The sequence below is a fragment of the Schistocerca cancellata genome, chromosome 1, assembly GCF_023864275.1.
Source record: "Schistocerca cancellata isolate TAMUIC-IGC-003103 chromosome 1, iqSchCanc2.1, whole genome shotgun sequence".
Taxonomy (NCBI): domain Eukaryota; kingdom Metazoa; phylum Arthropoda; class Insecta; order Orthoptera; family Acrididae; genus Schistocerca; species Schistocerca cancellata.
In genome coordinates this window covers 833,644,086-833,668,670 of record NC_064626.1, presented here as the reverse complement: position 1 = coordinate 833,668,670, position 24,585 = coordinate 833,644,086, and positions in this window count along the sequence as shown.

Here is a 24,585-nt window from a genome sequence, read left to right as displayed (position 1 = left end):
CCTCCCATCTCTATCCGTCGATTGGTGCGTCAGGGCTGCCCGCTCTCTGCACTGTTGTATGCTTTCGCCATGGAACCGTTGCTCTGCACCCTCCATCAACGCCTCTCTGGGATGTCTCTCGGTGGCCGTGTATTGAAGTGTTCTGTTTATACACATGATCTCGTTCTTCGTAGCGGTGCTGAGATCGGCGAGTCACTGGCATGAGTTGCCACCTACGGCGAAGCTACTTCTGGCTGCCTTAACGTCCGCAAATCGAGCACCATGGTTGTATGTGCTGGGCTTCTTGCGGACAGCGCTGTTCCTTTGCGTGTAGCCGATACTACCCGATGCTTAGCACTCTATTTTGCAAGTGATCAGCGGCGTACGATTTTCCTCAACTAGCCGCGCCTACTTTGCCAATTACGAGTTGGGCTCTTAGATGTCCGTTTACGAGTGCTCCGTCTTCTGCAACGGGCACAATACGTAAATATATATTTGGCGACACATATCCCCCACGCGGCACAGACGCTTCCCATTTAACCATCCATAGCCCGTCGCATGCTAGTAGCACTGGGTTCTCACGTTTGTCACGTCTAGCTGTTCAAGAGGTGCGAGACTCACACATCCACGGTAGGGGCGGTTTAGGTATGAACCATGTGAGTGACAGAGCGATAGCCCTTTTCGTTGGCTCTCACATGGCGCTGTGGCGTCGTTGTCTTACATGCCTTCAAGCCTATTGCTGGAGGCCCATGCACCAGACTCTCTCTCAGCACCTATCCCGCTTACGGATGATCCGCCCCTTTATTTGCTTCCGCCACTGAATTCGTCTGTACTGCGATAATGTCAGCGCACTTGACGTCCACGAAATCGATTTATGGTTTTCTTCAGCAGCACAGATCACCGAATGTGGTTGAGGGCAAGCATCCCACGTCGACTTACGTGCCGTTTGGCGATCGGTGTGTGCTCCTTATCTTGACACTGACTTCACATCTGCATGGTATCATACTGTCAATGGGAAGCTGGCTAGTATGCCGGTAACGCCTTCACGGGAATTCAGTTCACAGACACCCCGTTGTGTGTCGCTTGTAATGTTTTGGACACAGATGAGTATCGCTGGTGTGCGGATCGGCAAGAGGTGTCTGGTTATTGGTGCCGTAGATGTTGACCCTCATTACCTGTAAGACTCCCTCTCAGATACCTACTCAACTGCTCCTCTGTCGGAACGCGGCATATTTCCCGCAAGCGAAACGAACTCCGTGAAGTGGATTTGTGGACACACAGTTCACTGCTTGTTTGCTGATGGCGAGGAAAACATCCTTGATTTTTGGCCGTTCCTCAATGAACACCATTGTGCAGCTGTTCGCAATCAGAAATACATTCAGTTTTTCCTTTGTAGTACCTTACGTAACCCACCACAGAGCTGGAGTGTTCCTTCCTTGCGGAGTTGATCCTCGCCTCTTCCACACTTGGAAATAAATAAATAAACCATTAATGTTCATTGTACCTCTGTTCCACGTTCCCTACGCTTTCCTTGGTTCCTGGGAGGTGGGAACTGGACATGGTGGACAGGTCTTGAGGCTCCAGGAAGGTTTCTTTAAAAGGAAAAAAAAAAGTGGATAGGCTGACGGTCGAAAATAACTGGAATCAATAGCCTTTTTTTTTTAAACTTCCTGGCAGATTAAAACTGTGTGCCCGACCGAGACTCGAACTCGGGACCTTTGCCTTTCGCGGGCAAGTGCTCTACCATCTGAGCTACCGAAGCACGACTCACGCCCGGTACTCACAGCTTTACTTCTGCCAGTACCTCGTCTCCTACCTTCCAAACTTTACAGAAGCTCTCCAGAAGTTGTGAGTACCGGGCGTGAGTAGTACTTCGGTAGCTCAGATGGTAGAGCACTTGCCCGCGAAAGGCAAAGTTCCCGAGTTCGAGTCTCGGTCGGGCACACAGTTTTAATCTGCCAGGAAGTTTCATATCAGCGCACACTCCGCTGTAGAGTGAATATCTCATTCTAGCCTTTTTTTTATTTAGACTTGTGCAGGTAATATTTTAAACCTTAATTCAATACTAATTGTGCAGTTGTAGGTTTTTCTAGGTGCTACATTCTTTCAGAAGATACCATTTTATATTAGGCTAATCTTTGAATAGACAAATGGTCATACTAACAATATTGAAAATGGATGTATTTATTTGTAATTACTTCGACTGCCATCTGTTGTTTCTATAGTTTTCATCTAAGAGAAACCTATCAGCAGATTGGCATACGTCATAGGTCTGCTTCAAAACGGCTGATATGAATTCGCGCGAGCGAATAGTTGCTGTCTTTGAAAACGGGATGAGTGCGTCTGAGGGAGGACGTCCTTATGATGCGCAGTGGTTAGCACATTGGAATCACATTCAATAAGACGACGATTCAAATCCGCCTCCAGCCATGCAAATTTAGGTTTCCCGTTGTTACCCTATTACTTTAGAAACGGTACGGCTTATCCCTTCGCCATCCTATTTTTTCGACCTAGGGACAACAGTACGCCGATGGATTAGGCACATTTGTTCTGACTCATCAGTCTTCTGACCAGTTTCACACGATCCGCTACGAAGTACTCTCCTCTGCTAACTATTCATCTCTGAGTAGCAACTGTAACATACGTCCTCAATTATTTGTTTGATGTATTCCAAACTCTGTCTTCCTCTAAAGTTTCTACCGTCTACGGCTTCCTTTAGTACAATGGAAGTTATTCCCTGATGTCGTAACACATGTCCTATCATCCTTTCCCTTCTTCTTATCAGTTTTGTCCACACAGTACATTTCTTTCCTCATCAATTCTGCGGGGATCCTTCTCATTTCTTACCTTTCCAACCACATTCGTCTCTAGCACCACATCTAAATTTCTTCGATTCTCTTCTTTTCCGGTTTTCCCAAAGTCCAAGTTCCACTACCATACAAAGCTGGGCTTTCTCAAAAATTTATTCCCCAAAATAAGGCCTATGTTAGATAACAGTAGAACTCTTTTCGCCGAGAATGCCATTTTCGCTAGTGCGAATCTGCTTTTATGTTCTCTTTGCTTCGTCCGTCATGGGTTACTTGGACTTCTGCTACTTTGACTTCTGCTATATTGACTTCTGCTACTTCGTAATCCCCAATTCTCATGTTAAATTTCTCGTTATTCTCATTTCTGCTACTACTCATGACATTCGTCTGTCTTCGATATATTCTCAGTCTATATTCTGTGCCCAATAGATTGGTCAGTCCGTTGAACAGACCTTAATCCCGCTTTGTTTTACTGTCGTCACTGTTGCTCCGATGCACAGATTGAACAGTAAGGGAAAAAGACTACATCCGTGTCTTAAGCCATTTTTAATCCGCTGCCGGCCGTTGTAGCCGAGCGGTTCTAGACGCTTCAGTCTGGAACTGCGCGACCGCTACGGTCGCAGGTTCGAAACCTGCCTCGGGATTGGATGTGTGTGATGTCCTTAGGGTGGTTAGGTTTAAGTAGTTCTAGGGGACTGATGACCTAAGATGTTAAATCCGATAGTGCTCAGAGCCATTTGAAACATTTCTTTTTAATCCGCGCACTTCGTTCTTGGTCTCCCACTCTTAATGTTCCCTCTTGGTTCTTGTACATATTATATATTTCTTGTCTTTCCCTATAGCTTACCTCTGCTTTTCTCAGAATGTCTTACTTTTTTTTGGTCATCAGTCTACTGATTGGTTTGATGCGGCCCGCCACGAATTCCTTCCCTGTGCTAACCTCTTCATCTCAGAGTAGCACTTGCAACCTGCGTCCTCAATTATTTGCATGACGTATTCCAATCTCTGTCTTCCTCTACAGTTTTTGCCCTCTACAGCTCCGTCTAGTACCATGGAAGTCATTCCCTCATGTCTTAACAAATGTCCTATCATCCTGTCCCTTCTCCTTATCAGTGTTTTCCACATATTCCTTTCCTCTCCGATTCTGCGTAAAACCTCCTCATTCCTTACCTTATCAGTCCACCTAATTTTCAACATTCGTCTATAGCACCACATCTCAAATGCTTCGATTCTCTTCTGTTCCGGTTTTCCCACAGTCCATGTTTCACTACCATACAATGCTGTACTCCAGACGTACATCCTCAGAAATTTCTTCCTCAAATTAAGGCCGGTGTTTGATATTAGTAGACTTCTGTTGGCCAGGAATGCCTTTTTTGCCATAGCGAGTCTGCTTTTGATGTCCTCCTTGCTCCGTCCGTCATTGGTTATTTTACTGCCTAGGTAGCAGAACTCCTTAACTTCATTGACGTCGTGGCCATCAATCCTGATGTTAAGTTTCTCGCTGTTCTCATTTCTACTACTTCTCATTACCTTCATCTTTCTCCGATTTACTCTCAAACCATACTGTGTACTCATTAGACTGTTCATTCCGTTCGCAGATCATTTAATTCTTCTTCACTTTCACTCAGGATAGCAATGTCATCAGCGAATCGTATCATTGATATCCTTTCACCTTGTATTTTAATTTCACTCCTGAACCTTTCTTTTATTTCCATCATTGCTTCCTCGATGTACAGATTGAAGAGTAGGGGCGAAAGGGTATAGCCTTGTCTTACACCCTTCTTAATACGAGCACTTCGTTCTTGATCGTCCACTCTTATTATTCCCTCTTGGTTGTTGTACATATTGTATATGACCCGTCTCTCCCTATAGCTTACCCCTACTTTTTCCAGAATCTCGAACAGCTTGCACCATTTTATATTGTCAAACGCTTTTTCCAGGTCGACAAATCCTATGAAAGTGTCTTGATTTTTCTTTACCCTTGCTTCCATTATTAGCCGTAACGTCAGAATTGCCTCTCTCGTCCCTTTACTTTTCCTAAAGCCAAACTGATCGTCACTTTTCCATTCTTCTGTATATTATTCTTGTAAGCAGCTTCGATGCATGAGCTGTTAAGCTGATTGTGCGATAATTCTCGCACTTGTTAGCTCTTGCCGTCTTCGGAATTGTGTGGATGATGCTTTTCCGAAAGTCAGATGGTATATCGCCAGACTCATATATTCTACACACCAACGTGAATAGTCGTTTTGTTGCCACTTCCCCCAATGATTTTAGAAATTCTGATAGAATGTTATCTATCCCTTCTGCCTTATTTGACCGTAAGTCCTCCAAAGCTCTTTTAAATTCCGATTCTAATACTGGATGCCCTATCTCTTCTAAATCGACTCCTGTTTCTTCTTCTATCACATCAGACAAATCTTCACCCTCATAGAGGCTTTCAATGTATTCTTTCCACCTATCTGCTCTCTCCTCTGCATTTAACAGTGGAATTCCCGTTGCACTCTTAATGTTACCACCGTTGCTTTTAATGTCACCAAAGGTTGTTTTGCCTTTCCTGTATGCTGAGTCTGTCCTTCTGACAATCATATCCTTTTCGATGTCTTCACATTTTTCCGGCAGCCATTTCGTCTTAGCTTCCCTGCACTTCCTATTTATTTCATTCCTCAGCGACTTGTATTTCTGTATTCCTCATTTTCCCGGAACATGTTTGTACTTCCTCCTTTCATCAATCAACTGAAGTATTTCTTCTGTTACCCATGGTTTCTTCACAGCTACCTTCTTTGTACCTATGTTTTCCTTCCCAACTTCTGTGATGGCCCTTTTTAGAGATGTCCATTCCTCTTCAACTGTACGGCCTACTGCGCTATTCCTTATTGCTGTATCTATAGCGTTAGAGAACTTCAAACGTATCTCGTCATTCCTTAGTACTTCCGTATCCCACTTCTTTGCTTATTGATTCTTCCTGACTAATGTCTTGAACTTCAGCCTACTCTTCCTCACTACTATATTGTGATCTGAGTCTATATCTGCTCCTGGGTACGCCTTACAATCCAGTATCTGATTTCGGAATCTTTGTCTGACCGTGATGTAATCTAATTGAAATCTTCCCGTATCTCCCGGCCTTTTCCAAGTATACCTCCTCCTCTTGTGATTCTTGAACAGGGTATTCGCTATTACTAGCTGAAACTTGTTACAGAACTCAATTAGTCTTTCTCCTCTTTGATTCCTTGTCCCAAGCCCATATTCTCCTGTAACCTTTTCTTCTACTCCTTCCCCTACAACTGCATTCCAGTCGCCCATGACTATTAGATTTTCGTCCCCCTTTACATATGCATTACCCTTTCAATATCCTCATGCACTTTATCTGTTCATCTTCAGCTTGCGACGTCGGCATGTATACCTGAACTATCGTTGTCGGTGTTGGTCTGCTGTCGATTCTGATTAGAACAACCCGGTCACTGAACTGTTCACAGTAACACACCCTCTGCCCTACCTTCCTATTCATAACGAATCCTACACCTGTTATACCATTTTCTGCTGCTGTTGATATTACCCGATACTCATCTGACGAGAAATCCTTGTCTTCCTTCCAATTCACTTCACTGACCCCTACTATATCTAGATTGAGCCCTTGCATTTCCCTTTTCAGATTTTCTAGTTTCCCTACCACGTTCAAGCTTCTGACATTCCACGCTCCGGCTCGTAGAACGTTATCCTTTCGTAGATTATTCAATCTTTTTCGCATGGTAACCTCCCCCTTGGCAATCCCCTCCCGGAGATCCGAATGGCGGACTATTCCGGAATCTTTTACCAATGGAGAGATCATCATGACACTTCTTCAATTACAGGCCACATGTCCTGTGGATACACGTTACGTGTCTTTAATGCAGTGGTTTCCATTGCCTTCTGCATCCTCATGTCGTTGATCATTGCTGATTCCTCCGCCTTTAGGGGCAATTTCCCACACCTAGGACAAGAGAGCGCCCTGAACCTCTATCCGCTCCTCCGCCCTCTTTGACAAGGGCGTTGGCAGAATGAGGCTGACTTCTTATGCCGGAAGTCTTTTACACCGTCGAGCGCTTTTTCCAGGTCGACAAATCCTATGAACACGTTTTGAGTTATCTTCAGTCTTGCTTCCATTATTAGCCACAACGAGAGAACAGCTCCTCTGGTGCCTTTACCTTTCCTGAAGCCAAATTGATCGTCATTTAACAGATCTTCAGTTTTCTTTCCCATTCTTACGTATATTATTCTTGTCAGCATCTGGGATTCATGAGCTGCTGAGGTAGTTATGCCATAATTCTCGCACTTGTCGACTCTTGCTATCTTTGGAATTGTGTGGATGGCGTTTTTCGGAAAGTCTGATGGTATGTCGCCAGTCTCATATATTCTGCACACCAACATGAATAGTGTCTTGTTGACACTTCTCGCAGAGATTTTAGAAATTCCGGTGGAATGGAATCAATCCCTTCTGTCTTATTTGATCTTAAGTTTTCCAAACCTCTTTCAAATTCTAATATTGGATTCATCATGTTTTCCCTATGTTTATTCTTCTATAACGTCATCAGACTAGTCCTTACTCTCAAAGAGGCATTCAGTGTACACTTTCCACCTATCCTCTCTCTCCTCTGCATTTCACAATGGAATTACCATCGATCTCTTAATGTTACCGCTCTTGCTTTTAATTTCACTGCAGGCTGTTTTGACTTTCCTATATGATGAGTCAGTTCTTTCGACAATCACTTCTTTTTCGATATTTTCATATTTTTCATGCAGTTATATTGCCATAGCTTTCGTACACTTCCGATTCATTTCATTCCTAAATGACTTGTATCTCTGTATTCCTGAATTTCTCTGAAAATTTTTGTACTTCCTTCTTGCGTTGATCAGCTGAAGTATTTCTTCTGTTACCTATGGTTTCCTCGTAGCTACCTTCCGTGTAACTAAATTTTCCTTTCTGCCTTCTGTGACTGCTTTTTTCCGATATGTCAATTCCCGATAAGCCGAACTGCCTACTAAGCTATTCAGTATCGCAGTTTCTATTGCCTCAGAGAACTTTAAGCGTATTTCTTCATTGCTTAGCACTTCCGTATCTTACTTCTTTGTACAGTTTCACGTGACTAGTCTCTTAAAATTAATACCAGTCTTCACCATTACTAAATTGTGTTCTCAGTCTATATCTGCTCCTGGGTACCCCTTAGAATCCAATATCTGATTTCGGAATCACTACCTGACCATGATGTAATCTAACTGCAATTTTCTCATTTCTTCCGACCTTTTAAAAATATACCTCCTCCTCTTGTGATTCTTCAATTAACTATTCGCTATTACTAGCTGAAATTTATTTCAGAACTCAATTAGTCTTTCTCTTTTCTCATTCCTACTACCACGCTCATGTTCTTTGGTGACCCTTTCTTTTTTCTCTTCTCCTACATCTGCATTCCAATCTCCCATGACTATTACGTTTCCATCTTCGTTTACATATAGAATTACCCGTTCAGTATCTTCATATACTTCTTTTGCCTTTTCATCTTGTGCTTGCGACGTCGGCATGTATACCTGAACTCTTGTTTTCGGTGTTAGTTGGTTGTCCACTCCTATGAGAACAACCCTGTCACTTAATTGTTCACAGTGACTCACTCTTTGCTGCCGGCGAAGGTTCGAGTCCTCCCTCGGGCATGGGTGTGAGTGTTTGTCCTTAGGATAATTTAGGTTAAGTAGTGTGTAAGCTTAGGGACTGAAGACCTTGGCAGTTATGTCCCATAAGATTTCACACACATTTGAACTCTGTGCTCTAGCATCCTATTCATAACTAATCCTACTCCCTTTATACCATTTTCTGCTGCTGCTGATTTTAAACTATACTTGTCTCACCAGAAATCCTTGTCTTCTTCATATTCACTTCACTGCCTCCCACTATATCTAGATTGACCCTTAACATTCGTGTTTCCAGATTCTATAGCTTTTCTATCATGTTCAATCTGGTGACATTCCACGCCCCGACTCGTAGAACGCTACCCTTTCGTTGGTTACTCTATCATCTCCTTCAAGGCAATCCACTCCCGGAGATCCGATTCGGTAACTATATCGGTATCTTTTGTCAATGGAGAGATCATAATGACAGATCTTCAGTTACAGGCCACATGTTCTGAGGACACACGCTGCGTATCTTTGACACTGTGGTTTCCAATGCTTTTTGCATCCTCATGTCGTTGAGCATTGCTGATTCTTCGGACTTTTATGGGCAATTTCCCACCCCAATGTTAAGAGTGTGTCTCGAATTTCTGGCCGCTCCTGCTCCCTCCTTGACAAGGGCGATGGCTGAAAGAGGATGGCTTCTCGTACCCGAAGTCTTCGGCCGCTATTGCTGCTTATTTTTATTCCGAAATCAAACAGTGGCGGGATTCGAACCAGGGAAGGGCAACTTTGCGATTACTATTCAGAGACGCTACTCCTAGACCACGGGTGACCAGCAAAGTGATAAATCGCGAGCTCAACGCACTCACCACGTGAACAGCTTCCTGCTGGAGACAGGAATCAAATTAATTGAATAGTCTGGGAGGGTGGTGGAAGTGTTCTGATGCCATGAACCAGATGGAACGTGCTGGAATCAATGAAAATCTACATCGACGCTAGAATTCTTCTGCCACGTAGAGTGAACTCAGCAGAACATCTGTCGAACACTGTATTACACCAGAGAGACACCGTACGAGATTTTGATTCCTCCGATGTGCCCTTTCAAGACGAACTGCTCTTATTATGCATAGGGTTTAATTTTTATTTCACCGTCTTTTTTTTACGTGCTACAAAACTGATCCTTTTATGCCATGCTTTCTTGAATCTTAGGTAGTGTACCTTGTTTGAGCACGTTATAGAATGAGATACACGCCCTTTAGCCGTTTTTTCACGATGACAATTGTTATCCAGTAGATACAGCTGCGGTAAAACTGGAAAAGTGGGATCGGAAACATTTCTGTCGAGTGCAACATTCTTTCTACTCTTCATCGCGAACAGCAATTGAAATTGATAATTTCTTGCCTTTTATTGCATTACATATAACTGGTAACAAATGGGGAAATAACAAAAAACTGCCATCACTGACAATAGCACTCAAAGGCTCAAACTATGAGCACTTGCTGCTTTGAAGTAAACTTGAGGAGATGAACAAGATTTGCACGACTTACGTTAGGAAAAGTGCTTGAAGTGCAAGAGAGTATGCGAAAAGCGTCCAAAAAACTGTTATACGATATTCATAAGGAAAGAGAAGTTTACTTCTGAAAATATTAATTTCCCATGTAACGTCCTAAAATTGTAATATATACAGATTTGAGAGGCACGATCAGAGAAAACAGTAGTATTCTGAAAACTTTACAATACATTTCATCGATGCTAAACTGACATTGGTAACACCATTTTCTCATTACACCCACTTTAATTTACTTACCACATGGGATAGCTTGCCTACATAAGCTGCAAGGGCCTTAGAAACGTTATAACAGTTGCGTGCTTCTCATTTTTCGTTTAGACAACTGTATCTCGAATTTATGAATTGAAAATAAAGACTGAATGGGAAAAGTGTATGAGAGGGATATTTTCGTCTGCTATAATGAATGTTTCAATTTAACACGATAAAAATGGCTTTAGGTGCTTTCATGTACTGAGCTGAAATTAGATTGTGGGTGGAACCGTGTATCCTTTCGTTTGCATTTGTTTTCGCTACTAACAGAAGGTAGCGTTTACGACGGAAAAGTGGTTCTGCATTTTGTCAAGAGAAACATAAAACGTACATTTGCCGACAAACCGAGTAAATTCGTTACGCACGTCAACCTACGCTCAAATCATCAACAGCATAGCAGTTTGGGCTTTGTTCCTGTAATACCAGTGGAAGCAGATAAAAATCGAATGGAATCTCTGGCTGCGGTTGTAAATCCAATTTCTTTCAATTTCCAGCCGGAATGAAATTTGTGTGATGATTCTCTTTGACGTAATGAAATCGTGCTTCCCTCTTGTTGATATAACAGTTGCGTAAATTCCGATACCAATCAATCCTGCTTTCCGTTCCACAAATATTTCGAATTTAACGTGAACCGCATTTGGTACGAGCGACAGTCAAAACGTGGTTTGTTTACCGCAGAAATAATTTAATATAAATTACAGCGCAGTAAGAGAATGTTTGGTTATGTGAATTATTGGAATGTTAACAAAAAAATGATTCAAATGGCTCTGAACACTATGGGACTTAACAGCGGAGGTCATCAGTCCCCTAGAACTTAGAACTACTTAAACCTAACTAACCTAAGGACATCACACACATCCATGCCCGAAGCAGGATTCGAACCTGCGACCGTAGCGGTCACGCGGTTCCAGACTGTAGCGCCTAGAACCGCTCGGCCACTTCGGCCGGCCGAATGTTAACAAAATGGTTCAAATGGCTCTGAGCACTATGGGACTCAACTGCTGTGGTCATAAGTCCCCTAGAACTTAGAACTACTTAAACCTAACTAACCTAAGGACAGCACATAACACCCAGGCATCACGAGGCAGAGAAAATCCCTGACCCCGCCGGGAATCGAACCCGGGAACCCGGGCGCGGGAAGCGAGAACGCTACCGCACGACCACGAGATGCGGGCGAATGTTAACAGATGCCACTTCAATTATCATGATGTTGCAGTAGGTAAACACAGTTTAAAAGTAGATAAAACTATTCTATTCATCATATCAAACAAGACAATTTAATCTTGGGATTGCGTATGAATTAAAGCGAAGACAGAAAACACAGGGCTACCATCTGCGTTTACTTAAATGATGGTAACAAGAAGTGGAAAATGCAATTACACTGCACCCAGTTTCAAATAATCTAGTGGAAAATTAGGTATAATGGTGAGATAATAAAGATTCGAAGAGAACAGAGAACTGTAATGCTTCGACATAGAGAGACGAGCGCTGTTTTCAATATTAAGACGAATCTGATACGGGAGGTGCGAAAGGCCAAAGAGAGTGAGAAATAACGCTGGTTAGTTCCTGTCTAGCTTTCTGGCTTAAGGAACCACGCTAGTTAAACTAAGCGCAACAGAGTTAATAAACGCTAATTTTCGGCCCAGAAATGAACCTATGGGTGGGGAGTAATCACATAGTTGCCTCAATTATACACAAGAATGATTACCTATGAAGTGAAATTCAAGGATATGATAAATGAGTTTGTTGGCACAAGCTGATTTCGTTAAGAACACTGGCATGTAAATCCTCGAGAGGACAACAATGACTGCATTCATGCTGGGAATATAAGTGAAGTTGTTGTGCATCTGTGGCAACCCCAGTGACCAGGCAGTACCTAACTGTGAAATTATTGACAGCTATTAAATTCTCCGCGACCTATACCTACGTTACTGCCAGTAAACGTCACTTCCATTGCAGACTGAATGCGCTGGCTGCGGGAGGCGCCGATGGATCGCTATGAGCGGCTGTGTGGGAGCCGCTGCTGCAGCGCCCTCGGGTGAAGTCTGAGGCGAAGTCTCCACCTGGAGTGTTGTGACGGCGAAGAGTCCCTGATGCGTGTGGAAACCAAAGTGACATTACCGAGTCTAAGGCGCGAAGCCGCTCTGCTGTAGACAGAGGCCGACTCTTCAAGCAGAGCCTGAAGTCGCTCTACTCAGAGCAAAATCCCAAGTGAAGGTCGATGCGCAGAGCGAGTCAGTTCTGGGACGTTTCCAGCGTCTCATGCCGCAATTGCCAATCAGAAAGTAACATTTTTGACCCACTGATGGAAAATTGAGCAGACGCCATTGTACACACAGCACTCCAGGAAAAATCTAGTCCTTCCAGTCAAGGGTGTTGAAACCCCTCTTCCAGGAAATTGTGTCTAAAAATTTTACGTCACGATTTTCCAGCCAACCCAGGTGTCTTTATATTGACCCAAAAAAACTTCCTTATCATCACACAAATGTCAGTCACGATTACGAGAATCTCATTTATTAGAGCAGATATTAGAGCAGATATCCTAGATAACTCTGTCAATGTGATGTGAACAATAAACACTAAATTTAAATTCTTATTTTTCTCCAATAACTCCGTACTAAGAACCGGCTCAAAGGTGTCAATCGATCACAATTTACGAGTGATGCTCTTACCTTTTGGCTCCTATGTTGGTAACATATATGTACCCTCATCTGCACTTGATAACTTGTAGGAATCTCACGTAACCACCAGCAAGCATTTAGTGAATTTGTCCAACTCCTACTGCAGCATGATAAATAGTTACTGTTTAATACCTTATCTATAATTTGAATATTGTAGTGGAATTATTTTAAATTATTAATAGAGTAACGTTAGTTTTAACTCATCGTGATAAGTTTACAACGATACTTCTTCACAATGGTACACCCAAGTGTAAACTGCTATAAACAACGTTGTTGGCCACTTCCTATAACTCCAAACTGATCCTCACAGTTGGAGCACCGAATTAAAAAAGAAATCACTACAGGGAGGATGTAGACTAAGTGAAGCCAGCAGCGCACTTCCATTACGCGAAGATTGCAAGAGTTGCACTGACCAACTGGTAAACACCTTTTCTGGGTTTATGAGGAGCACGTCTTCTACACCACTTGCTAGGTCCAGAGTGTGTTACACTCCACCAAGGACAAGACACATACTCTTCTCACTGTGGGCGTGTAGGTGGACTGTGAGTGTGGACAAATGTACATTGGTGAAATCAGCTGGCAAGTAAAGCATGGACCTGGAATCGCGCTCGCTACTTTCGACTTTGGCACTGTAAAAAAAAACTGACCGGGGCTTAACATTACAAAAACTGTGTCAGGAAAACAAAATTCAACGAAACTTGCGTAATTGACAAGAAGCCATGGATGCTGAAACCAAAGATCAGAGAGCCCACTGAAACATTAAAATATAACACAAGCCTGGATGCCAGCCATCAGAAAATCAGAGGCCAACAGCCCATTCAAATTTCTTGAATTGCGAATGTTACTGACAATAAGCAGCCCATGTCCTATTCGAGGAAAAGAGAACGTCAGTTCAATCTGCTGGCGATAATCAGTATAGTATAAACTGTAAGTGGCTACCGATTGAGATCCTTTTGGTAGGTTTCAGCATGTTATCTTGGATGGAGAGTCATCGTCACATGTAGACGTAACTTCAGGTGTGCCCCAAGGAAGTGTGCTGCGACCCTTGTTATTCATGTTTTATATTAGTAACATTGCAGACAATATTAATAGTAGCCTCAAACTTTTTGCGGCTGATACAACTATCTATAATGAAGTACTGTCTGAGAGAAGTTGCTTAAATATTCAGATATTGATAAAATTTCAAATTAGATTGGCAACTTGCTTTGTATGTTCAGAAATGTAAAATTTTGCACTTCACAAAAACGTAGTATCCAATGATCACAATATCAGTGAGTCACTGTTAGAGTCGGCCAACTCATACAAATACCTGGGTTAGCACTTTGTAGGGATATCGAATGGAATGATCACATATGTACAGTCGTTTATTGGAAGAATACTGGGGAATTGCAATAGATCTACAAAAGAGATTGCTTACAAATCACTCATGCAACCCGTTTTAGAATATTGCTCAAGTATGTGCGACCCGTACTAAATAGGACTAACATTGGATACAAGACGAGTACAGAGAAGGGCAGTAGGAACGGTCACAGATTTGTTTGATACATGGGAGAGTGTCACTGAACTGAAGAAATTGAACATGCAGATTCTTAGACGGAAAGTGTCCCGAGAAAGTTTACTAACAAAATTTCGAGAACCGGCTTTAAATGATGACTCAAGGAACACCCTGCGTATCGCTCGCATACGAGTCGTGAGGATAAGATTAGATTAATTACTGCATGCACAGAGGTATCCAAGCAACCATTCTTCCAATGTTCGATGCGTGGATGGAACGGGAAGAAACGCTAATAATTGGTACCTGGTGCGTACCCTCCGTCATACACCTCACGATCGACTGCGGAGTATAGATGTAGGTGTAGAGGTAGACACTAGGATATTCTTACTCCATCTATTAAAGAGAGACGGTTACAAAAGCCTCAAATTTTTTCTACCACAAGAGCACAATAATTTTACTCGATTTAAAACTGCACCGTTATCATGGTTGGAACGTCAGTTTTATCCAGGAATAATATTTTACACCATAACCAAAAAAAATTTTGCAATTAGGATTTTCAAAAGTCAGATTGTTACATGGCTGCTTTTACTTAACTCTCGCATACCTTGTGTGGAACATGTAAGATAGAGTCATATCAAATTGGAGTACAATAATCTTCACCGGATAAAGATATGTGAATTAGTACTTGTGATTGCCAATACCCGACTACTCAGATTAAGATTTCCTATGTTAAACTGCATGAAGACCTAAGTGAGAAGCTACTGCAAAAGCGTTTTGGACTCTGCTGGGGATGAGGGGATGCGCTGTAGCTATAAAATGGCCGAGAATCACCCAGAAGCCCTGTTTGCAGAGTCGCCACACGCTCTCCATGTGATGGGAAACGCCTGGGAAGTATAATGTAGGGAAGGAATGGGGGTCAGAAAGAAAGCACACCTGGCGTCAGTGCTAGACAATAGTCTGTGTGTCCACGGTATGCATGCTGCTTAAAGGCAGATTCTCAGAAGAACTGTCAATGTATAGAATCTATGAGACTGAAGACATACAATTAGATTTAAATATAAATATCATCTACACAATTACGCACTCACCAACGTCATATAGATGCGAGAACAAATGCACAGTTGGCTTAACTGCTAATACATTCAGGTTTATGAAAAATAATAAAACACAGAAAAAAGAAATAGAAAATTCAGGTTCACTGTCGATGATTTTGGTTTTAGAAATGTTAAAGGCACAAGAGGGACAGGTCTGACACAATGCTTGACGGGGAAGGCACGACATGAGAAATATCTATGCTTTTCATATGTTTTTTCGGCTATGATAATGCTACAACATTTTCGCAATTCTCAGTAAAATAAGAGTACATTAAGCTATTGAGAAAGACAAGACTATACACAATAGTCAAATGAAAACCAGACAGATTGATCAAAAGTAACTAGACTTTACTATTTCAAAAGTAATCCCCATAACCGTTTACACATTTATCCCACTGTGAGATAAGACGATCAGTGCCTTCATGGAAAAAGGTTTTTTGGGGGCCCATGGAACCATTATTGTACCCAGGTGTTCACCTATTCATCTTAAGCAAATTGAGGTCATGAATATCACTCTTCAGGGCTACAAAAAAAATGGAAAGTGCACAGGAATAGATCGGGACTTTATGGAGGATGTATAAGAGTTCTCAGCGATACATCTGCAGCATAGTCGAAACAAATCTGGTAACATGTCGCCCCACATTTTAACTACACATTCCTTAGTTTGATCTCCTGTGGGAAAAAATACATTTTTTCCACGACTACATGTTTCACTGAGACACATCAAATAAACTGCACTTGACTCCATGAACTGTTGTTACAAGTACCCACTTGCAGCTCTTCTGCAACGTCAATATCCTAAAGTAACACGTAGATCATGGTAAATAGAATAATTTGGCACAGCAACGACTCAAGAAATAAAAATTCTGATACTAAAACTTTATAAATATTACATGTATATTTAGAAACAGAAAAGAACTCTTTCTTTTATCTGCTTGGTACAGTTCTAATAAAAACAATCTTACATTTTAGCTTGTAATTTGAATGTACATCCATCCCATTTCATTGTTTCTCCAACAAGTAATACGAGGAGTACAGGCGAGGTATTTTCTCAAATTCCATTGCATAACTGTATTGGGAGGGCTATTACCACATAGCTATGTTGAAGAATTTGTGGTGGATTGTAAATCTTTTTTCTCCATAACACGTAAGAAAAAAGCACTCTAAACTGTTACTGTTAATACAGGTACAGGTCTTAATAAAAAGAAACCATGCATCAAATAGACTCAACCATATCCTGTTAAAAAATCATTGCTTTGAGCGCATTTAATATCTTACGTGTACGACAAAAAACTAAAAATTAGGGGAATGACTTACACAAGCAAAAACTGGAGCAGATGGTGAAGAAAACTGTCATAACGGAAGAATATCAATTGTCTCTGGAAAAGGTAGAAGTCATTCCAGATGTGTTGGCAATTTTCACACAGTACATTAAAAATAATGTATGGAGAAACAGGATACCAGCGGAGAGCATAAGGTATTGGCATTTAGTGCCCATATCAATGGTTATGAACGAATAGTGACCACAGATTAGAGTACTGGCTGAAAATGATGGATTACATTACATTTATTACGTTAAAGGACGCAATAAAGTCTGTGTATGAAGCTTCAGTGCCGTATCGATACATTTAAAAAATGGTTGCATTTTATATATACATAGTGTACTGGATGTTGTACACCTAACAACAGAATAACTCTCTGCAGAGGTAAAAACTACCAAGATGATTACATTTAATGTGCACTCATTTGCAGACATTGTAGACATAGTTTTACACAAATTTTTTCAATAATGTGGAGCAGAAGATTTGCCAAAATACATCCAAGAAGATTTGGAATGTTTTAACAGTAATGTAATGCTGGAGATAAGGATAAATTAAAATTTCTGAGCGCTTTTTGCTGGAGGACTTGCAAGAAGCAACGGAAAGTCATGAATGACAAAGTTTACAGTGAAAAATTGTATATCCAATGGAATTCGAGAAAAAACTTTGTATTTGTCATAGAACTGGTTGGAGAAAAAGTAGGTGGCTCAGATGTACATTTAAATTAAAAACTGAAAATTAAGCTGGGTGTTATTAATGTATATATTTGAGTTGTGTCTGTTCTGTCAGAAATGCCTGGGAAATATGTGACTTTCAGCCACCCGGGAGACTGTGGTAATGCAATGGCAGAAGTTGAAAATTTGTGCTGTACCAGGACTCTACCCCGGATGCTCCATGGCTGGAGTCCTATTCCAGCACATATTTCCAACTTACGCCGCAACTGTTTTACTTGCTTCTGTGACATGTGATGTCACAGTAAAAATATATTTCCTCCTGCGCTAGTGGAAACAAAACATTGCATAGTTAAAGATGCTGCAATGAGGTCTATTTGTTCAGTGCTCTGAAGAATTATTTATTTGTATTCCCCTATATTTTCCCCATTACAACTATAGTCTTCTAAATATATTTAATCTCCTTGGTTTCGATTAGAAATTCACTTATTGTCACTGGCACTTCTATGACCATCATTGTTACAACACAGTATAGGGTAATCGTCCAACATTGCACAAATCCTGTCTAAGGCAGAGGTTACCCCACACAGTAAGATTGCAGTCAGGAAATCTGAGTTACTACATCATGAAGTACACTTCAGGACTGTAGAGAGATACTGTGTAATTATGATCTCTATAGTAAGCTGAAGTATCGACTATCCCTCCTGTAAATAGGTTCTGTTTAAACAAATATCGAGGTAGTATAATTTTGGACTGCCGTATTGAATGACTATGTAAAATCATTTTATTCGTAGTGGGAAACACATCACTACTTCCCATGATGTGAAGAGCAGTATTTAGTTACGTTGACTGCAACTACAAATTGTAAATGTAAGGCAAAACGCCGGAATAAATACGCCTGACAAATCTTACGTGATGTGTGTCTCAGACTGTTAATATAGTGGTGTCTGGATATTGTTCGTAAGATAGTGTCTGCAAATCACTATGAAAACTGGAGGTTAACGCTAACAAGAAGGATGCATCTGCTGCTCATCCCCCCCCCCCCCCTTCTGTCCCTGTAGCCGGTTTGCCTTGACTTGAAGGTGTTGTGGACTATTGTTACAGTAACGTATCACGTCCCGTTGTTATGGACCAAAGGAGGCGGCAGTAAACAGCAATGGAATGGGTAGCTTACGCGCGTGATCTTGACCGTAAGAGTGACAGCTCATCTGCATAATTATCCCGTAAATCAGTGTAGCTGTATCACCACTAAACTAGCACCTAGTAGAGTGTGAACAACTATCCTATGCACTACCTCACAAATCAATGCTAATCAACCTTAAGCACAACATACAGAAGGTGGTGATAATACATTACTTTACTATTGATCATCTGTATCAATTGTTAAAGAATCATCTTAAGATCTGTAAAAGTAGGTAACAAGTAACAGATAATTGGTTTTAGGTTAAGATTATCTTAAAAATCTTCAAGAACACACATTATTTTAAACTAACGAACACTAGGTAGCGAAAGTATGTCAGTCGTACTACACACTGTGTGGTTACATACACTGTAGGCTTGAACGCCACTGTCTGAAATTGCATATCGCAACTATGTAAATAAGTGAAAAATACCTATAAGGTGAATGTCAATAATTAACAGCTTTTACATGTTATTTACACAGGTTTTAGAATGCAACAGAATTAATGAAAACATACCGTAATGAGTCAAGTTTTCAATAAAGTTTTCGTGGTACCAATAAATTTACAAAGTGCACTTCTGAACCTATGACGAACTAAAAATTGTCTTTCATGAAAAGTAAGGCCAGAGACCAACTGTTAAGGTAAGTTATTCTTAAATCAGAAGAACATTAAGAATGTAAAATACTAGAAAAACATATCAAGCGTATTATTAAGTGTACCTGAGTAAAAGTAGACATATCATTGCTACGAATAGTAACATAAGAATGTAAAACCGAAAAATATAAGAAAGTATGTAAAAGTTGGTCAAGCATGTTTGCCACCGTTTGACGTCGTCACAATACTAACTGATGTGAGTGCTTCTTGGTGCGATCCAAAATTAGCCGATAAAACGAACAAGAGCGCTCTGGTACACAAATTTACAATTCCAAGAACTAAATAGAAGTGTTATTTACAATATGATAACAAATACTAATTCCAAAATAAATACGAGAACGTAGATGTAAAATGCGGTTCACAACACAAATGTCGAATTCGCAGTAGATTTGTCAGATATCCATAAGAGCATAAAGTAGCTATCAAACTGTAACCACTGAAGTAATGGTCGAAATCACGGAACGTAACATGCGATTTTGAACCGATTGAGTACAGATAAAACGTGTTATAACCTATTAAATAACTTAACTATTAATGGCAAACGGTCTGCCTGTGTGACGGAGGCGCCAACCTACCAGCATGTGTGTGCAGAGCAGCCGGTGTCTCCGCACGCGCTCAAAGTACCATGATGGAGACGGCAGTGCGTGTAGCTGTCTCCCGTGTGCAACACATGATCAGCGGTCCGTTAGCACCGGCGCTTGTAAAACTCCCAAACTGCAACACAAGTAGTTCACCAAACTACTGAGAAACAATTCTAATGAAATTCACGTTGCTTATTTAGTGCTGGTCCAGAAGAAACCTATCACGTTTGTTACCATTTCGGTGCTGAAGGTGTAGTTTCAATGTATTTTTCCGATGTTAATTATCTGAAAGCACTGATTAATCTTTTATGACACTTTACTTTTATAATCCATGGGTAAATACAGAGTGTCTCTAAAGTCATTGTCCATTTCGATGAAGAGAGACAGAGACTGAAAAATCTATTTTATTGTGAAGTGTTGTGCATAGTCTACGGCCCTTCTGCATGACCGCCATCTAGGTCAAAATATATACTTCATCTTCCAGTACTGGAAAGAAATGTAGACCTTAATGTTTCAATCGTAATTTGGCCTGCTGCTTCCCTGATGCCATTCGCTTTGATAGTGTACACTTTGGACTTGTTGTATACCCATGCAAAAAAGTCTAAAAGTCTGAAGGAGTATGGTCGGAAGACCCTCTGCCTATCAACCTCTCTCGAAAGACTCTGTTCAGGTAATCATGGACGATGTGTGCAAAATGTGGCGGCGCACCGTCTTGCTCAAACACAACTGTATCCGGTATGCCATCATTCTGAAGCTGTGGTTCAAGGTACAGTTCTAACATATCGACGTAGCTGTTACCTGTTATTGACCTTCCGGCAAAGAAAAATGGACCATACAGGTTTGCTTTTGTTATACTCAATCAATCACTGACTTTCGGTGTATCGCGTTCCCACTCCGATACCTCATGCGGTTCTTCATATGCCCATATTCAGCTGTTGTCTCTTTGCACTTTCCCACAAACGGAAAATGGCTTCATCGGAGAATAAAATGTTGTCCATTATTCTCGTTCGCTACAGATTACAGGAGGTCATAAGACATTGCCGACGGCAAGCGAAATCCTCGTCCTCAAGATGAAGAAGAACCTGAATGTGATGAGGACGTTTTCGTAGAGTGAAACGTAGGATTCTCCACATTTTTCCCTACTGCGGCGTCGAATTGATGGCTTCGGCCTCCTGTCACTGGCAGTTTAACCCTGTCGCACAGTTTCTGTCGATACGTGTGGTTGTCCATGACGTGCGTCATCACAGACACTGCCGGTACGCTTAAATTTGTTCACAAGCAGACGAATGTGGGCCATTGATGGGGCTGGTTTGTGGAATTTTTGGGTAAATCCCGATCTGCGGTCATCATATTGCAATCAGCGTACCAGTGCACAAACAATGGCAACCCGTTACTCTGTGCAAAACACCTTGGACGAAGATACCAGTACCTGCTGAGAAAAGAAAAACAAATTAGCGTTTTCATGGAAACGGATATTGACCTTAGAGACACAACCACTAAGGTACCAGTATCACAACAGACAAGAACAAACAATTGGAGTTTTTATGGAAATCGATAGTGACTTTAGAGACACCCTATATTTGTTTAACTTCCTGAGGCTGTTCTTAGGCGACATGCTGTGAGCAATTTTAAGAATTAACGTTTTTAAATTTGTTATAAATGTCAGTTTAACTAGAGAAAGGAGTAATGAATTGTAAGCTAATGTATTATTTCGATCAAGAAAATTAAAATAATTTCCAAAAAAAAATGTAAAAGTTATAGAAATACATGAATTCCTAATCTCCATCACCTAATGATGTCAGCTCTTACTATATACATTTCTATCGACCAGGCCCAGTTAGCATTAGTAGCTACAACCAGACGACTTGAGTGACTTAGCGTATTTTGTTGTGGGTGCCACTGCGTAGAGTTGTGGATAAATTTCAGAGACAACCATTAAGTAACTGATTATCATACTTTTATATAACTTATACGATGTAAGTAGCGCAAGTCAAGAAAGTTGACTGTGTTCCATGTTGAATTGGTGTTTGGAGTGACATCGCATCGCAATGATGGGAGCACTTATAGACGTAAGTGAAACCTACAACCAATGTAAATACCGTGTGCAAATTATATATATATATATATATATATATATATATATATATATATATATACACTCCTGGAAATTGAAATAAGAACACCGTGAATTCATCGTCCCGGGAAGGGGAAACTTTATTGACACATTCCTGGGGTCAGATACATCACATGATCACACTGACAGAACCACAGGCACATAGACACAAGCAACAGAGCATGCACAATGTCGGCACTAGTACAGTGTATATCCACCTTTCGCAGCAATGCAGGCTGCTATTCTCCCATGGAGACGATCGTAGAGATGCTGGATGTAGTCCTGTGGAACGGCTTGCCATGCCATTTCCACCTGGCGCCTCAGTTGGACCAGCGTTCGTGCTGGACGTGCAGACCGCGTGAGACGACGCTTCATCCAGTCCCAAACATGCTCAATGGGGGACAGATCCGGAGATCTTGCTGGCCAGGGTAGTTGACTTACACCTTCTAGAGCACGTTGGGTGGCACGGGATACATGCGGACGTGCATTGTCCTGTTGGAACAGCAAGTTCCCTTGCCGGTCTAGGAATGGTAGAACGATGGGTTCGATGACGGTTTGGATGTACCGTGCACTATTCAGTGTCCCCTCGACGATCACCAGTGGTGTACGGCCAGTGTAGGAGATCGCTCCCCACACCATGATGCCGGGTGTTGGCCCTGTGTGCCTCGGTCGTATGCAGTCATGATTGTGGCACTCACCTGCACGGCGCCAAACACGCATACGACCATCATTGGCACCAAGGCAGAAGCGACTCTCATCGCTGAAGACGACACGTCTCCATTCGTCCCTCCATTCACGCCTGTCGCGACACCACTGGAGGCGGGCTGCACGATGTTGGGGCGTGAGCGGAAGACGGCCTAACGGTGTGCGGGACCGTAGCCCAGCTTAATGAAGACGGTTGCGAGTGGTCCTCGCCGATATCCCAGGAGCAACAGTGTCCCTAATTTGCTGGGAAGTGGCGGTGCGGTCCCCTACGGCACTGCGTAGGATCCTACGGTCTTGGCGTGCATCCGTGCGTCGCTGCGGTCCGGTCCCAGGTCGACGGGCACGTGCACCTTCCGCCGACCACTGGCGACAACATCGATGTACTGTGGAGACCTCACGCCCCACGTGTTGAGCAATTCGGCGGTACGTCCACCCGGCCTCCCGCATGCCCACTATACGCCCTCGCTCAAAGTCCGTCAACTGCACATGCGGTTCACGTCCACGCTGTCGCGGCAAGCTACCAGTGTTAAAGACTGCGATGGAGCTCCGTATGCCACGGCAAACTGGCTGACACTGACGGCGGCGGTGCACAAATGCTGCGCAGCTAGCGCCATTCGACGGCCAACACCGCGGTTCCTGGTGTGTCCGCTGTGCCGTGCGTGTGATCATTGCTTGTACAGCCCTCTCACAGTGTCCGGAGCAAGTATGGTGGGTCTGACACACCGGTGTCAATGTGTTCTTTTTTCCATTTCCAGGAGTATATATATATATATATATATATATATATATATATATATATATGTGTGTGTGTGTGTGTGCGTGTATGTGTTAGTGATTAAATATGTATCACAGGCATGCTGAAACGACACAAATGAAAGAAATAATAAGAAACAGCTTGCATGATGTACCTGTAAAGCTAGTGTTACGTTACTCCTATTGTGAACCTTAGTTCGCACTATAGAGTATTGTTGGGCGTCATTGCCACGGTTCTTTGTCGTGGTCTCTTTATGGTTGCCTTCTTCGCTGTTGCACGCAAAGAATCGTGTCCACATCCAGGTTTGAGTCAAGTAATAAAGCTGAAAGTTGAGCCATTTGCTGCGTTGCAGAACGAACGCATTGTTCGTAAACGAAGCGAAGTTGCCGTGGTAGGTTTTCGGAAAACGTTTTACTTATTACGCACGGAAAATAAGTCACCACATTTTTCGATTAGCGTTTTTTTTAACTGTGGAAGAGTTCTCAAACGATTGCAGAAAGACGACTGGTTCCAATTATTTGATTATTTCAGACTGTAAATCACACATCACCACTTGATGTGGAGGTGGGTCATTTCCTTACTTGTCGTACTTATTATGACACCTTTCAAAGTTGAGTAATTCATTGCCCGTTCTATGAAGAGTTTGCCGTGAATTTAGTGTGCGAAATGAATTTGATAATCTGAGGGAAGTCGAAATTGGCAGTCTGAAATAGCCGTCATGTTTCGAGACACGAAACCCCTCGGCATTGAGAGCTGAATGCTTCGTTAAAACGCAGATTGAAGAAAAAAGTCGACCGAGCTGGGATTCAGTCGCACAACCTTCCCGGTTCCACCCTCGCACGCTACTGCTCGAACGTAAAACCAGGTGCGAATTACTTACCGCTCTCTGAGTCCTCAAGGCATTGTTTCTATCGCGAGTTACAGCAGCTGTCCGCTAGGTGGCAATGGCACTGTTTTCTGTACCTAACATTAATTCAGCACAATTCATACCATTTCCGCGAACAACGTTCGAAAAAATTACTGGAAAATAATAGCGGTCTAATAGACGGTTAAAATACCAGTCAGTCTGAGTAATTCTTAGTGTGAAACTACCTG